Genomic DNA, 18033 nt, shown 5'->3' on the forward strand with positions numbered 1-18033 from the left:
CCCTTTTATCTTCAATTTCATGTTAATTATTCTCGATTACTCGAATTTTACTCCCTTTAACTCGATTTTTTTTGGATCTTTTGAAGCAAGAAAAAAAACCTAGGAGCTGATATCTTGTCCCTTCCTTTGCAACACACACACAATGTCTTTCGCACTCTCACTCTTTATGGAGAAGATAAAGCTGTCCCTCTTGAAGTATATGAACAGTGGTTAAATGAAACGTTACCAAATTTACTTCAAGGATACGGTGAAAATTTTTCAATATTGATGAAATGGGTTTATTTTTTAAATGTCTTCCAAATAAGACTATGATGTTTAAGGATGAAAACTGCTCAGGGGGTAAAATGAGCAAGGAAAGTTTGACTGTCCTAGTTGGAGAAAATGCGTCTGGGACAGAGAAATTGCCCTTATCGGAAAATACCGAAATCCCTGATGTTTCAAGAATGTAAAAACGTATCCTTTGGATTACTAGTCTAACAAAAAGTTTTGGATGACATCAGTTTTATCTGAAGACTATGTAAGAAAATTGGATCGGAAATTCTTCGCTAAAAGAAGAAAAATGATATTCTTTATGGATAAATGCACAGCGCACAGTGATCTACCTAATTTGAAAGCAGTAAACTTGCAGTTTCTCTCGCCGAACACAACAGCAATGTTGCACCCAATAGACCATGGTATCATAAAGTGCTTCAAACAGTCTTATCGTAAATGGCTTGTCAGAAAAATGATCTTAAATATTGTAAGCATTTAGAAGATTTGTAATTAATAAGCATTAATTAAATAATCCGACAATATTTTGAAAGTCCAAAACCGAAACTAGCGGTAAGTCGAACTTCCGATATGTCGAAGTTTTTCGTCAGTCCTATCAGATTCGAGCTATCGCGAATTCACTGTATATATATATACCTGCAAACTTTTAATCCTTTCAAGGATGATTCTCTTAAGTGGTAGTAAAATGGAATTTAAATTACAATTTCAGGCTGAAACATGCGCTGTATTTAGAACAAACTTATGCCGACTACGAAACAGTATTACATATTAATATATATACTTAATTTTTTTAAAAATAGTGGTGGATCAAAAAGATTATAAATTAAGTTTGTGAATGCAAGGAATATATCGAAAGCATACATTTTACTACCACTTTAAATATAAAAATAAAATTTTACGCCAAATGCGTAAAAGTTGGCAGGTATATATATATATATATATATATCTAATATAAGGGCAACAACCCCTATATTTTGGTGGATTTATTTGTCAAGAAAGCAGGAATAATGAGAACATGTTGTGCACAAGATTTTATTTACTATATAGATCGTGAAGCCGAAGTCACATCCCCGCTCTCCCGGCTGGAGAGGGGGGACAAAGTTCCAGTCAGATCCGACGGAGTTTAGTTTGTAAACATTATACACCAAAAAGTCACGCAAAAACATTGCTCCTGCATTTTATAGGATGATTTTTAGTTGTAAAGAGGCCCAGTCATATGCCTTTTTCTGTATTCTTACGCCTCATCAATTTATTTATTACTCATAGCAAATCGTTTAATCTTTCCTTATATGGAAGTGAAAGATCTTAAAATAACTTCNATATATATATATATATATATATATATATATATATATATATATATATATATATATATATATATATATATATATATATATATATATATATATATATATATATATATATATATATATATATATATATATATATATATATATATATATATATATATATATATATATATATATATATATATATATATATATATATATATATATATATATATATATATATATATATATATATATATATATATATATATATATATATATATATATATATATATATATATATATATATATATATATATATATATATATATATATATATATATATATATATATATATATATATATATATATATATATATATATATATATATATATATATATATATATATATATATATATATATATATATATATATATATATATATATATATATATATATATATATATATATATATATATATATATATATATATATATATATATATATATATATATATATATATATATATATATATATATATATATATATATATATATATATATATATATATATATATATATATATATATATATATATATATATATATATATATATATATATATATATATATATATATATATATATATATATATATATATATATATATATATATATATATATATATATATATATATATATATATATATATATATATATATATATATATATATATATATATATATATATATATATATATATATATATATATATATATATATATATATATATATATATATATATATATATATATATATATATATATATATATATATATATATATATATATATATATATATATATATATATATATATATATATATATATATATATATATATATATATATATATATATATATATATATATATATATATATATATATATATATATATATATATATATATATATATATATATATATATATATATATATATATATATATATATATATATATATATATATATATATATATATATATATATATATATATATATATATATATATATATATATATATATATATATATATATATATATATATATATATATATATATATATATATATATATATATATATATATATATATATATATATATATATATATATATATATATATATATATATATATATATATATATATATATATATATATATATATATATATATATATATATATATATATATATATATATATATATATATATATATATATATATATATATATATATATATATATATATATATATATATATATATATATATATATATATATATATATATATATATATATATATATATATATATATATATATATATATATATATATATATATATATATATATATATATATATATATATATATATATATATATATATATATATATAGACAATATCTAAGTTTTATTTTTATTTTTATAAAAGACGATATGTAATACAGATATACTGTTTTGTATAAAGCTTGAGGAATATCTATACTTTTTGTCATAAACTTGAAGTATATCTATATTTCTATAATCTATGTTAAAATATATATAACGATATATAACGAATAAATATATATCGTTTTACATTCACAATTTGGATACATAATTTTTTTACTCTCTAATATAACGCAAATATTCCCCTCAATACAATCGAAATTCAAACTATAATTATTATTTATAGTGAGAGTAATTACTATTATTTAAAGTTATTTTATGACACGAATTTAAAAACTAATAAAATAGCGTTTTTTAAATCGATATAAAAGAAGGAAATAATAGTTTTGTAGATTTTTTAAAAGGAAATAATATTATTTTTATCAGAATTAAAACAAAAAAGAGTAAGGGGCATCACTTTTGTAAGATGGGGGAAAAGATTTTCCGTGTAAGATGGAAGAATATACGAATGTAATGCTCCCTGAATTTCTCGTTTGAAGTTCTACAAAAATACTCATTTTTCTTTAATCGTTTTAAACGTAAATTTTGCTGGTAATGATATGCATTGAATACAATATTATACAGAGAGTTGATCAATTTTTTTCATTATTGCCAGTTTATTTAGGTAACGAACATATCGACCGATCCAAAAAATAAATACAAAATAATGTAAAATAGTTTCAGGGTGCGTAGCCAAATTTTTCAACAAAAAATAAGCACCTTTTAAAGGCTAAAAAGGTACTTATAAGTACTTTTGAGTACTTTTTAAGCATTCAAAAATATTTTTAAGTACTATATAAATTAACAAAACTTTACATGATCTTGATAAAATAACTAGTTTCTGACAAAGATCTCTTTTCTTGATTATATTAGCCTTTAAAAAATGATCGAGAGATTTTTCGGTTCGATTTCAGAGGGTGGAAAATGAAGCTTGAAATTGAGAATATCTTGCAGCAGAGTTGCACATGCGAGTGCAAGAATCTCACCGAACCCAGCACAGTAGACGCACATACGGATTCGCAAGTATTTCATCAAACCTGTAAAATGATGGACGCTTTCGTACGCTACAGACTGACGGTACGCTGAAATAGATTGTGGTTGAATGAATTGTGAAAGCGTTGAATAGAACAATGTGAAAAGCACACATTTGCATAATACGTGGCGAGAATTGACATGGTAAAGGAAAAAAAATCTCATTTTCGAAAAGGGAAAATTAAGCACTATTTAAAAACACCCAATGAAAATAGCACCTTTAAGGGCTTTTAAAAAACGAAAATCGAAAACAAGAACCTTTAAGCACTTTTTAAAAACGCTACGCACCATGAGTTTAAATAAGAAATATCATGATACATCGTGAAATATTGAGATTTCTTGACAATATATCATGATCATAAAAATGGGATAACTTTCGGATCCAGAGCAAAATACTTTTTTGCAGAGAAATTAGTACTACTAATTTTCATTATTGTAGTTGATAAAAATATTTAAAATATTGATTGCTTAATTATTATTGATTAAAGAACAATGACGTGAAAATCGAATGAATCAACCGTTGAAATTCTCAAAAATTGAAAAAAAGTTTCTCCAAGAACTTTGTGTCGTAAAACTGACTTTTATAAAATGACACACAAAAGGAAAATTGTTAATTTTTTTCGATGTTTTCTTATGGGTTCGAAAATTACATGGTGTAATAATATAGAAAGTTCAGGTTGCAATAATTATACAATTAACAAAAGTTTTAATATTTCTTACCCGTTTTTTCTCTCGTTCTCAACGGTATTCACCTGTAATTTTATCACCTTTAATTAGAATGAACTTTTACAATAACTACGTTTTTAATTTTAATTATTATTCCAAATTAAAAGCTTAAAACTAAAAGCAGTGATCCTTTATAGTAAAATAATTGGGTATTTGCACTTCAAGAAGACGACCTCCCTTACTAACATAAGAGACATATGTGATGAGCGCCGGCTAATCTTCTTCAGCAAAATGGAGTATTTAAGTTGATCTAAGTTTCTCTACATAAGTTTAGAATGTTAATTAACAATAAATTAATTGAATAAAAAGCTGTATCGCGAATCCGATGTGTTGAAATATAATTCCGTCTCGTCTATTTCTTTTACTAAACTTAGATTTATTATTGTTTGTGTATTTTATCATGACATATTTTTGTTTTGCCTACCTGGCAACTTCGATGCATAATTAGTTTGTTTATGTCCCACGTGGTTTCGTGCCTGTCGTTGCGTTAAGTAAGAAATATATAGTGAAAGAATTGGAATCTTTGAGAAAGAATCTTTGTGAAAGAATTTAGAATGTGTCACTTAAGAGAATTGATATTTGATGCCTTACTCGAAATAGAATGGAAAGAACAGTTGCTAGTGTAAACAAATGCCACCTTTCAACAACCAATGAGGATCGAGATATCCACACCACGTCACTCGCGTCACGTATCCCTAACCTCAATAATTTATAATAACCCTATTAGAAATTTTATCCACCCATTAACTCATTAATAATTATAAAATGATTTATAAGTTATATTTACTTTCTACGAAGCTTTAAGTAAAACTGCGTCGAGTTGTTATTAAAAGTATTGAATACAAAATTGTAAAATATTATCATTTTTTTTCGCACTATTACTAAAGCAATTCTTTTGCGGAAAATGGCTAACGAGTTTTTATAACATGGAAAATTAAATAAAAAATCATTTGTAGATGTTAGTGCAGTGGTAATCGAGCAAAATGATTAGGTTTAAATTGGTGATACTACAATAAAGTGATAATACAATAAAAAATGTTAGCTTTTTTTAAAATTCATTTATTTTTAGCTTTGATGTAACAATCTGTATTATAAAATGACTACTAAGCAATCGTTGAAAAATAAAATTATTATCAACCAATGGTGGGGGCTTGTGAGCGAAGTGAACGGAGTCCAGTAATAAATAAAATATGATATTCTAATGTTGATATTCTTTTGTTGATATTACTGATATCGACTAATATTCTTATCAGAGCCATGGTGGCTCAGGGGATAGAGCGTTCGCTTTCCAATGAGGTGAATCGGGTTCGAATTCCAACAGTGGCGGTTAGATACGAATTCCTCACCCGGCTCGCCCCGGCAACAGTGCCGAAGTAAAATATCCTCTGTGGTAGATGGATCATGGGTTAGAGTCCCCTTGCCGTTAGGCTAACAGTGGGAGGGTTTCGTAGTTTTCTTTTCCATGTAACGCAAATACGGGTTAGTTCCATTATGTGCGAGTTATCCAAAAGTGCTCCACGAAGGCAAATTTCACCCAATACTTGATCCAGGAGTTCCCTTGCTTTCTGGATTGGATTTAAAATTACAAAGCTACGGAAATGAACATTAGTAGTTGTAAACCCAAAATTAGTTCGGCTGTTTAACGACGGTTATAAAATAAAATATAATATTCTAATCAGAGCCGTGGTGGCTCAGGGGATAGAGCGTTCTCCTTCCAATGGCGTGAACTTGGTTCAAATTCAAGCAATGACTGGTCGAAACGAATTCTGGGTCCAGCTCGCACCGACCTCAGTGCCGACGTAGAATATCCTCAGTGGCAGACGGATCATGGGTTAGAATCCCCTTGAGGTCAAGCTAACCGTGATAGATTTCCGTGGTTTTCCTCTCCATGTAACGCAAATGAGAGTTAGTTCTATCAAAAAGTCCTCCAGGAAGGCAAATGTCTCCCAATACTTCATCCAGGAGTTTTCTTGTCCTCTGGATTGTTTTCAAAATTACAAGGCTGGGGAGATGAACATTAGTAATGGTAAGCCCGAAGTTGGGTCGGCTGTTCAATGACGCTTAAAGAATAAAATATTCTAATCAAGTGATATTTGGATGAAATATCTTAAATGTAAAACACATACTTTGCTAATTTCTAAATAAATCTTAAATCCTCCTAACTGATTATTAATAATTTAGAAAACTGTTTTTATTTCGAAATTTCCTTCCGGGGAATAAAGATGAGTCTGGAATTTATTTCATCCCTATAGTTAGTCTAAGAAAGAGAATGAGTGGCGAGAGTTGACATTCTTAGAAGTCCATCAGACATCCCTTTCCCCATAATGAAACAAACAGTTACCCCACAAATCAATAACTTCCCTCCGAAAGGCCAGTTAACATCAATATATTATCACCTTCGGAAAAAATAATCGAACTGGTCATTTCTATAGTTGAAACTAGTTACTGTTATAGTTTATTTGAAATAGTTGCCTATTCATTTAATATAGAATACTTGAGCGTTTGTGTTTTTCAATTAGATAGAAAAGAATAATTTACCTTAGGTAAGTACATATAAGTACGCATATTTTTAGTTGAATTAATAAAACTTTTTCATGCCAAGAAACAGCAATTATTGCGAAACAATCTTCGGGGTTTGTGAGAAGCAGCGAACAGGGGTCTCAGCCCCTAGTATTTCAATAAAAATACAAAATTACTCCACCTGACGTATAACTTACTATTCAACACTCCTCAAATAATTACTTAGGACAACCAAACAAAGTGAATTATAACTATAGTGTTGCCATTAGATAGAGAAATAACTGAGTTTATGGTGCCACATAAGAGAAATATAGAGAGAGATTAAGCAATGAGGAAGTTTAAAACTTTGTTCGCAATTTAAAAAAAAAAAAAAATCAGCTATAGAGAACTCTAGCTACTATGATATCCGATACAACAATAACTCCCTTTAGAGCGATAATGTTTCGTGGTCACGACGAACTTGCATATGAATTAATGTCATGCTCAATATTACAATATTCTCTGAAGTAATAAACCCCCGTAAAACGACTTTTTTTTCACAAATTTCAACTTTATTTTCTCCATTTATTATTGATTTTCATATAATGTAAAAAATCTTATATTATCATCCTTTGCCATTTTTTTCCATCTTTTCTGACAAAAGAAGACTCACTGCTGACCACCCCAAGAGATTCCATTCTTAGAATCGCCTCCCTTATCTCCTAAGAAGTCACAGATGTAACATTCCTATTAAATTTCATTTCTTTAATGTTAAAAGCTGATCATGAGTCACAAATGACCACAAGCATCACACATTAACACCTGAAAGAGAATTTTTTCTGCAGAGGGTGGGTGAAGCCCCATTCATAAACGAAAATCATTATCGTGCTTAGGACAATCAAAAAAATGAACAAACAAACAAAAATATCAGATTATTTTCAATAAAAATGGTTTTCAGGTATGTTTTACGATCTTATTTTCTGAACTTATTTCAATTGTTGTTTTTTATATTTAACCATAATTAACACTCTGCAAATTAATTTTTTGCATAATGTATAAATACAATCATAGTTAATACATATATAACACTACAATTTTTTTTAAAAAATCTTATTGTGTCCCCAAATTATGTAGGCCCTCGATATAACAATATATCTCTCTACAACAGCATATTTATTGGGTCCCCAAAATATTGTTGTAGCGAGGTTTTACATGGTTTATTATAGGTTCCCTGAACTCATTTTTCTTTAATACCAATAAACAGAATTTGTCGTGAAAACTGAGCTACCTCTAAAGTCATTAAGCTAAAGACGCGTGACAAACAATAGCAAATGAAAGTTATTTATTTAAATAAACCTCTAATTGTATTTCCCAGCCCAACCCTAAAAAAAAATATTTTTTCGTCTCGCCGCAATCAATTCCAAAAGGTCAAGAGGTGACTCTTAAAATGCCCCCCCCCCAAACTATTCCCTTATAGAACTGGGGACAGATTATTTCGGATAACAAACAAAAGATCCTCCTCAATAATTGACGAAGAAATAACTATAGTTTCAATAATTATGTCACCTTCTGTTATAATAATCAAATTGTTGCGTTGGGTTTCCTGACGGGACGCCTGCATCGGGGGAAGGACGGCGGGACCGCTCCTTTCCCCCTTCCTCCTTCAATCGATCCGCCCACCCTCGTGACTTTTTAAGGGTCTTCTTCAGCTCTCGCTAGCCCACTTCCGCCCAAATAAATCGAAAGTCTCGGGGAATGGAACACTAAAGAAGAGTCAACACTTCGGCGGCAATTACTCGCGAAACAGGTGGGCACTCTGATTTTTGGTCTGGAGGATTTTGTTGCTCTCGGAAAAAAAGCCACTCTACAGTAAAAAGGGTTTGCTCTGAAAATGGATAACGATTGTGACTTTTAACAACTTTGTTTATTTCGCATTTTGATATATTTCAATAGTTTGTAATACAGGCAATTTATTGAACAGGTTCCTCGAAGGTAGGCAAATTTAATTTTAACCCTTTTTATACGGCCGTGGTAAATATACTTACAAAACTTTATTAGCTTTTAAATGTTTTCTTTTCCTTCTAACGGACATTCACTGAACATTCGATCTTCACCTAGGAAGATGCCGGAAGTATTACTCATTTAACGTTACCCAGTGGGTACCAGTGAACCTAAGTCACGGAGGCGAGCCCACGCCACACTGCCACAGGTACCCGTTCATAGGGTGGGTCACATTCACTCATCACACAATATTTTACATTTAATATCCGTCGTTGAACAGCTGACACAATTTCGGGTTTGCGACTACAAATGCTCAACTCCGTAGCCTTGTAGTTTTTGAACCAATACAAAAGACAAGGAAACTCCTGGATAAGTACCCCCACTGGTATTGATTTGTTATGGGAACATGGAGGACTTTGCGACTCGACAGATTTAACGTGCATCAGTCACCATTTATTACACGGGGAGTCTTCGACCGGCGGGGATCACGAATTCTTGAACTTGGGCCGAGTGCCCTACCAACCACGCTATCCNAAGACAAGGAAACTCCTGGATAAGTACCCCCACAGGTATTGATTTGTTATGGGAACATGGAGGACTTTGCGACTCGACAGATTTAACGTGCATCAGTCGCCATTTATTACACGGGGAGTCTTCGACCGGCGGGGATCCCGAATTCTTGAACTTGGGCCGAGTGCCCTACCAACCAGGCTATCCCGGCCTTTTCTCACACAATGGAGAACAACACACAAAGAGAAACATCCATGCCCTGAGCGGGATTCGAACCCGCAGCCATTGACTTCGCAGTCAGGCACACTAACCGCTCGGCCACCTGGACGGCGAACAATTAATGTTGTTGTTCATTTACGTCGCACTAGAGCTGCACAATGGGCTATTGGAGACGGTCTGGGAAACATCCCGGAGGATGATCCGAAGACATGCCATCACAATTTTGATCCTCTGCGGAGGGGATGGCACCCCCGCTTCGGTAGCCCGACGACCTGCGCGCGAAGTCGAGCACTTTACGGTAGCACAGTTTAACGAGGACCAATACCGCACACCCTCGGTCCCTACGCAGACTGATCCAAGTGGTCACCCACCCTCACACTGACCGCAGCCAGTGATGCTTGACTTCGGTGATCTGCTGGGAACCGTGTCTTAGCGAACAGTCCACTGCGCGACGCGAACAATTTATAAATGTACGTAGGTGGGAGGATATATTTTCACCTATGACTTGTGCTGCCATCTTCTGATAATTTCAGAAATGCAGTAAATATAGACATAAATGACAGGCTTTGTTTACATGCATGATACTAACAGTAAAAGATAGTGTGGGGTCAAGAAAAAAAAAAACATTGAGGAGCCGATATCGCTTGTAAGTTATGCGTTGGTTCATTTAATCAAATCTCACCGAGTTGAAATTCTCATCGCGTCAAATCGTTGTGGGGCAATTCATCGGATATATTATGTCGGAGCGACACTTCGTCACTGAAACATTTCGTCGTGGGCACAATCCCTTTTGGAAACTATTCGTCGTTGACACAATTTGTTATGACGAAAATTCGTCATGGACACAATTTGTTGTAGCAGCAATTCGTTGTGATACAATTCGTTACAGAAAAAAAAAGGAAAGGATAGAATTATCGCGCTAAATAGTGAATACTCGGACTCGCGATTTGAATTTTTTGTATCATAATAACATCCTAATTTTTAAAAAAAATTATATGAAAATCAACAGCAATAACTGCAAAAAAAAAGAAAAGAAAAGAATTAGGAATCATGTAAACGCTGTATGAATTTAGCGAAAATAGAGAACGTCAAAAATTATTTACTTAAATGTACGATTCAGATTTTCGATTTCGTGAAATTCGTGATTTGGAATGCTCATGTAATATCAGATTAAATATTAATTCAATTTAAAAAAAGGGGCAAATATATCATATTGATTCAATAATTCCGCAAATACAAATAAGAAAATAAGAAATACAAATAAGAAAATAAGGAATACAAAATTGCTACTCAAATAAATTTTAAAAATAAATAAATAAATGAATAAAAGAGAGAAGGAGAAAACATCCATTTTCCTAACAAAAGACTTTTTAAATGTTTGCCATTTAGGAAATACATTTTAAATTATCAATTTTATACATGGCTTGCCTTAGTATTTCATTAATTCTAGTTGAAGTTTTTTGTTGTTGTTTTGTTTCAGTCTTGTGTTATCAGAGTTTATCGTGCCGGTAAGGGCAAAATAAGCGTCGCGTTAACGGAATTTTGTTCAAAATGCGCAATTTTTTATTTTTTAATCGTCGCTGAACAGCCGACCTAATTTAGGGTTTACGACTATAAATGTTCAACTCCGTAGCCTTGTAGTTTTGAACCTATTCCTGAAGACGAGTGAACTCCTGGATCACATCTCCTTCGTGGAGGATTTTTCGATGAAACTAACCCGCATTTGTGTTACATGGAGAGGAAAACCACCCCATGATCCGTTAACCACTGAGGATATTTTTACGTCAGCACTGTGGTCGGTGCGAGCCGAATGCGTAATTCATATCGAACAGCCATCGCTGGGATTTGAACCCGGTCCACCTCATTGGAAGACGAGCGCTCTATCCCCTAAACTACCACGGCTTGCATGCCCGCAGTTATAGTTTATTTACGCCGCGCTAGAGCGGCACAATGCGCTATTGGCGACGGTTTGGAAAAATTCTCTAAGGATGATCCAAAGAAATGCCATCACAATTTTGATCCTCAGCAGAGTGGATAGCTCCCCCCCCCCGTTCGGCATCCCGACGACTTGCTCTTGAAATCGAGCACTTTAGGGTAAAACAGTTTAACGTAGACCGCACATCCTCGGCCCCTCCGCAGGCTGATTAAAATGGACATCCACCTGCACACTGACCGCTGCCAGTGATGATTGAATTTCGTGATCTCTTGAGAATCGTTTCTTAACCCTTAGACGCAGAATTATTATTATACGTAATTTTCATACAGTTTTCATTATTCTGTGTTAATCCAGGTCAAAATAACTGAAAAATATTATTTATTTTAATAATTTATGGTTATGAGACATTGATTTCTTCTTCTTCCTAACATGGCTCACTTCGAAACAATAAAAACTTGCATCTTAGAAAAATGGTTATTCATCAGTGAAAGAGTTTCAATTTACAAAATCAATTATTGATAAATTTATGAATATGAATGAGGGGAAACAAAATTCAAAATTTTTTTTTCACGCATTTTATATTTTAATACAAATATAATTCCGATAATCTAACAGATTTTTTAGCAACTATTTTTTTATACTGTCTTTAATAATTAAAGCATATCAAAATATAGCCAATAATTCGAGCGAAAAAATTATATATAAAAGAGACAGCAGTTTTAAGTAATTCAAATACCGAAATATAACAATATTAGGGAAAAAAAGGCCCTATAAAAGATAAAATGATGAAATATTTTTGATTAAATTCGGTCATACGTAAACATTTAGTTAGAAATCTTTAATTAATCATCGGTCTAAAATTAGACGAATGAGTATCATATGATAAAGAACACACACTAAACTAACTTTAAAACCTCAATAACGGTTTTCTTTAAGCAATATATTCTTCAGAAAGCAATCTTAAATATCTATGCTGGGTCAAACACTAAACATAGTATCGAATATTTATAATTTAGTTGTGCGATACTTAAAAACTCAGAAATTTTCAGTGACACAATTAAATTTCAATCAGGTTTCAGTTTCCTTTAATGTGTAAAGCAATAAATTCTTCAGTAAGCAATATTAAGTTTCGATATCGAGTCAAATGCGTGCGTTGAATTTTAAACAACAGTACATCGAGAATCTCACATAAGCCTAACTATTAAATAGCATGCAAGATTTGGCGCCAAGTTAAATTCCTTTTCGAAAATGGAAATCACAGCACGAACAGAGGAAAAGTGATGAATGACCCCCCTATCAGAACATTTCACGGGCAGGTGATGTGAGCAATAAAATCTGATGGATTAAATCGAATATTTGTGGGTTGTGGGAGGAAGTGTAATTGCTCCCTTTCTCACTTCTGTTGGAACTCCTGGGAACGCAATCCAACCTTTCGAATGTTGAATTTAGAATTTTCAATTTAGTTTTGAAGTAAAAAATGAATAAAAAGTAATGTCGCAAACATAGAATCCAGAACCAGAATGGTAAATAGAATTGTCATCAGGGGCATTCCAGAACTTTTGTGAAAGATCCGGATTTTATGATATCGTAAGAAATCAACTCATAATTTTCTGTGTTTTTTTAAAGAACATTAAATTAAGGTGAAACATTATAGCATTTAATTATGGTTAATAAAAATCATGCTTTGTTTAACAAAGTATATGTTACTGCGAAAGACCGAAATTGGTGGTTGACTTCCACCGGTGAATGTTGACAATAGTCGCTTTGGTAAATACCCGAAATACATACTAGGTCTAGTTAAGTGCCACTGCCCGGTATGCCTTACATCAACGTTTTCTTAAGGTTCAGTGCCACTGCCCGGTATGCCTTACATCAATGTTTTTTGAGGTCAAGTGCCCCTACGTCCCAGTATGTATTTAACCGGTAATCCGAACACTGATGTTTCTCCTAATCTATCCTCGGCAGATATTAAAATATCGAATTAATATAATAATTTCAATGAATAAATTAATGTCAAATCGGACATAACAAATATTTCGGACATTCACCAAAGCGACAATGTGATTGTTGACATTCACCGGTGAAAGTCGACATTTTCTTGAATTCGGATATTCAGGGTAACATATATATTAAATATTGGTATTTTTTATTTTATTTCAATCACATTTTTATAAAAAAAAACTGTTTTCGCTGTTAATGATCTGAGAAAATGTATAAATAATACTTGATATTATTCAACAATAATACTGCAACTAAAATTTTTAATTACTAATCTCTCACTTCTTAATCTCTTACCACCAATAATAAAAAGGCTTATATTATTATTTAATTATCGTAAACTAATTACTGAGTAAATAAAGTCAGCTATAATTTTTTTAACCAAACTAAAAACGTTCCTAAATTGCATAGACAGAAAACCTACTTGTTGCATAAAAAGTAACTTAATATAGATCAGAAAACATTTTCAAAAATAATTATTCTTGGCAGAGCAAGTCTTAATTTACAAGTAGATATTTAATAATTTTTAAAATTACTTTTATTGAAATAAATGTTTATAGAATTAAATGGGTATAATTTAAATATATTTATTGATAATAAAACAGCAAATTATAATACATTCTAGTACAGTGAGCACTTACGAAAAAATGAAATGAATAACAAAAAATTATAATTTGAAAGTTACATTCTTATCTACATTTAAGATCTTAAAAAAAGAGTATTTTGTTTCATAATTATTGATTATTATTGATTCTAGGAATAAAATATTATCAATGAGATTTGACATCAATGGTTTAATTAAATATTTTAAAATCATTCCAACCATGCCTTTTTTCTTTTTTTACATTTTCCGCAGCAGCAGTTCTTGGGGTTTGCCTTCTCCCCCCTCCCCCCCTACACATGCACGCACAAATCGGGAGCTGTTGAAAATTTTAATGTACTTAATTTCTATGACATGGTAGTTGACAAAAAGTTCCTTGTTGTTGTTTTAAAAATTGTTTTTTTATTAATTGTAAAAATATTTTGTTCATTTTAAAATTTATTTTCGTAATTTATTTATTTATTGAAATTTCGGTAAGAATTAAAAATTTTGTGAGCACTACCATTGCTTTTTTCTCATTCTCTTTAAAATGTAAATTAAATAAATATATTCACAGTACTTGCATTTTATAATAATTATTTTATATACGTTAAATTGCGTTATAAATTTAAATACAATAAAAAAAACCTTATTCTAAAATATTTGTAATTTAAAAACATGTAAACCAAATGCAGATGAAAACAAGAGATTCAATATCACTTCTACGTGTAATACATTTAAAAGTGTTATCGGATCTCTTGTTTCTTGTAAAGATGTAGTACATGTAGAAGCGTGAAGTACTACAATGATAATTGTAATTTTAAAAGAAAACAAAGCGAGCATAAGATATTGAAATATTTTGTGGAAAACTTGCCAACAACACGTTGCACACAGCGTCTTCAACAAGTTTAATTAAAAATTTCAAATATTGCCCACAGATAACACAATTTGCAAAAAAAGTGTGAGATTTCAAAAGTAATCCCTCAATAAATGATTTCACTTAAACAAACACTTGGTCATTAAAACTGCAAATCTCGAAACAAAGTAATAAAAAGAAACAGAGCTTACCGACAAATAATCCTTGACTAAGGAAGAGTCTATTTATTGAATACAGGAAGAAACTGTAACAAGCATAAACATAAAATGTTCCCCATAAGACTAAGTATCAACAACCGCTAACATTGTTTACATGTGAATATCACAAGGAAAAAATATCAGGTCTCAATTTCAATCGAGCATTATTTAGATTTGTAGATGAGTGTGACGAGCTCTTTGCTTTCGCTTATAGCTCACAAATAAGATTTAAGCAGCGAGCGCAGATTTGCCAACAACATACTTCCGAAGTACATGCCTTGGAGGAGGAAATCTCCCAGCCATCCTCGGCCATTCAGAGCTCTTTAGTCAATACGTCTTAAAGACGCTGAAATCTCNTTACTTTGCGAGTATATTTTACTTATAATATTAGATGGTTTTCGAGTGAGGGGGGGCGCTAAAAAGGTATTGTGCCCCGGGCGCGAGTTAAGCTCGCTACGGCACTGAGTACATGTAGAAGCGTGAGGTACTATAATGATAATTGTAATTTTAAAACAAAACAAAGCGAGCATAAGATCTTGAAATGTTTTGTGGAAAACTTGCCAACAACACTTTGTACTCAGCGTCTTCAACAAGTTTAAATAAAAATTTCAAATATTGCCCACAGATAATACAATTTGCAAGAAAAGTGTGAGATTTCAAAAGTAATCCCTCAATAAATGATTTCATTAAAAAAAAAAAAAAAAAAAAAAAAAAAAAAAAAAAAAAAAAAACACTTGGTCATTAAAACTGCAAATCTCGAAACAAAGTTATAAAAATAAACTCACTGACAAATAATCCTTGAGGAAGAGTTTATTTGTTGAATACAGGAAGAAACTGTAAGAAGTATAAACATAAGATGTTCCCCATAAGACTAATAAGTACCAACAACCGCTAACATTGTTTACATGTGAATATCACGAGGAAAAAAATATCCGGTCTCAATTTCATTCGAACATTATTTATTTATTGGCACACATATATTTATGCAGGATTGTGTGCTCAGTTACATGAATATAGTTCCCGCGGTGGACTGATCGTTTAAATACGGTTCCCAGTTGAACACCGAAGTCAAGCATCACTGGCTGCGGTCAGTGTGGGGGTGAGAGACCACTTTGATCAGCTTACAAGGGGAACGAGGGTCAGCGGTATCGGGCCTCGTTAAACTGTTCCACAGTAAAGTGCTCGACTTCACGCGCAGGTCGTTGGGCTACCGAAACAGAGGGGCCATCCCCTTTACAGATGGATCAAATTGCGATGGCATGTCTTCAGATCCTCCTCAGGGTTGTTTCCCAGACCATCGCCGATAGCTCATTGTGCAGATCTGGTGCGACGTAAACAAACAACAACAACATAAATTACAGTTTAAAATCCTTTGTCAAGTAGAAGAACATATAGCACAATTCAGACAGCAGATAAATACATTCAGAGTTTGAGCGGGGTTCGAACCCATTACCTCTACGCTAGAGAAATATTGGCGTACGAGGTCGTTTTTTCACGGTAGCCCAGAGATTGAAAAACCAACGGTAGGCAACCGATTCATCAAAACTAAGTTTCGGTGACAGAGGGTCACAACGGCTCATCCAAAAGCTCTGAACGTGGAGGTAGCGAGTTCGAATCCAGCCATAACCCTGGATGTATCATCGAGACTTCTTTTGTTTCCTAAAATGTGCTTCATCGGTAAGTCGATTTTAGTATTGAGCACACAAATATCCATAAGTATTTATGGGAATAAATTAGAAAACAACAACAAATAGGACAACCGACTATGAGCGCCTGATTCAAAACAGTAAAATCATGGAAAAGACAATAAATATTGAGTTCAATTGCGCAAGTGCAATAAAAGATTTATTTTGAAGCTGGTCAAATTCAATTGAATAATATTATTTGCTGATGTTCTTCAGTTTTAGGTAGGTACTTCATTTACGTCGCACTGAAACTACTCAATGGGCTATTGGCGACGGTCGAGGATTTATCCCTGAGAGTAATCCGAAGACATGCAATCACAGTTTTGATCCATTACAATGAGGATAGCTCCACCATCTCGGTAGCCCGATGACCTGCGTGCGAAGTCGAGCACTTTGCGGTAGAACAGTTTAACGTGGACCGAAACCATGCACCCTCGGTTCCTACGCAGGCTGATTAAAGTGGTTCCCGCTTACTGACCATCAAAACCTCTCCCAGCGACCGGGCAAACATCTGCACCAAAAGAGGAAAGATTTTCTTTAACACGCGAAAATTCCGAGCCTCCCAAAAGTGTCGCTACATAAAGGTGGTCTTTTCTGGAGGTTTCACTGCATCATGGCACAATCAGTTTTTTCAGTTTCTTCACTCATGGCACAATAAGTTTTTTCAGTTTCTTCACTCATGGCACAATCAGTTTTTTCAGTTTCTTCACTCATGGCACAATCAGTTTCTTCAGAGA

The 18033-nt window shown here is 31.8% G+C and overlaps 1 protein-coding gene across 3 annotated transcripts in view; it reads right to left on the reverse strand.

The window, feature by feature from the left end:
- LOC107455175 (Octopamine receptor in mushroom bodies) overlaps positions 1-18033 on the reverse strand; it is a 207486-nt gene that overhangs the window by 141596 nt on the left and 47857 nt on the right. Inside the window, exon 1 of one of the 3 annotated variants that reach the window (XM_071183017.1) lies at positions 16397-16631. The exons of the other annotated variants lie outside the window; for them this stretch is intronic. The gene's annotated coding sequence lies outside the window, so the exon portion shown is untranslated. Of the gene's footprint in view, positions 1-16396; positions 16632-18033 lie in introns of those variants that run through there. 3 annotated transcript variants of the gene reach the window in all.

The sequence above is a fragment of the Parasteatoda tepidariorum genome, chromosome 7 (assembly GCF_043381705.1).
Source record: "Parasteatoda tepidariorum isolate YZ-2023 chromosome 7, CAS_Ptep_4.0, whole genome shotgun sequence".
NCBI classification, from domain to species: Eukaryota; Metazoa; Arthropoda; class Arachnida; order Araneae; family Theridiidae; genus Parasteatoda; species Parasteatoda tepidariorum.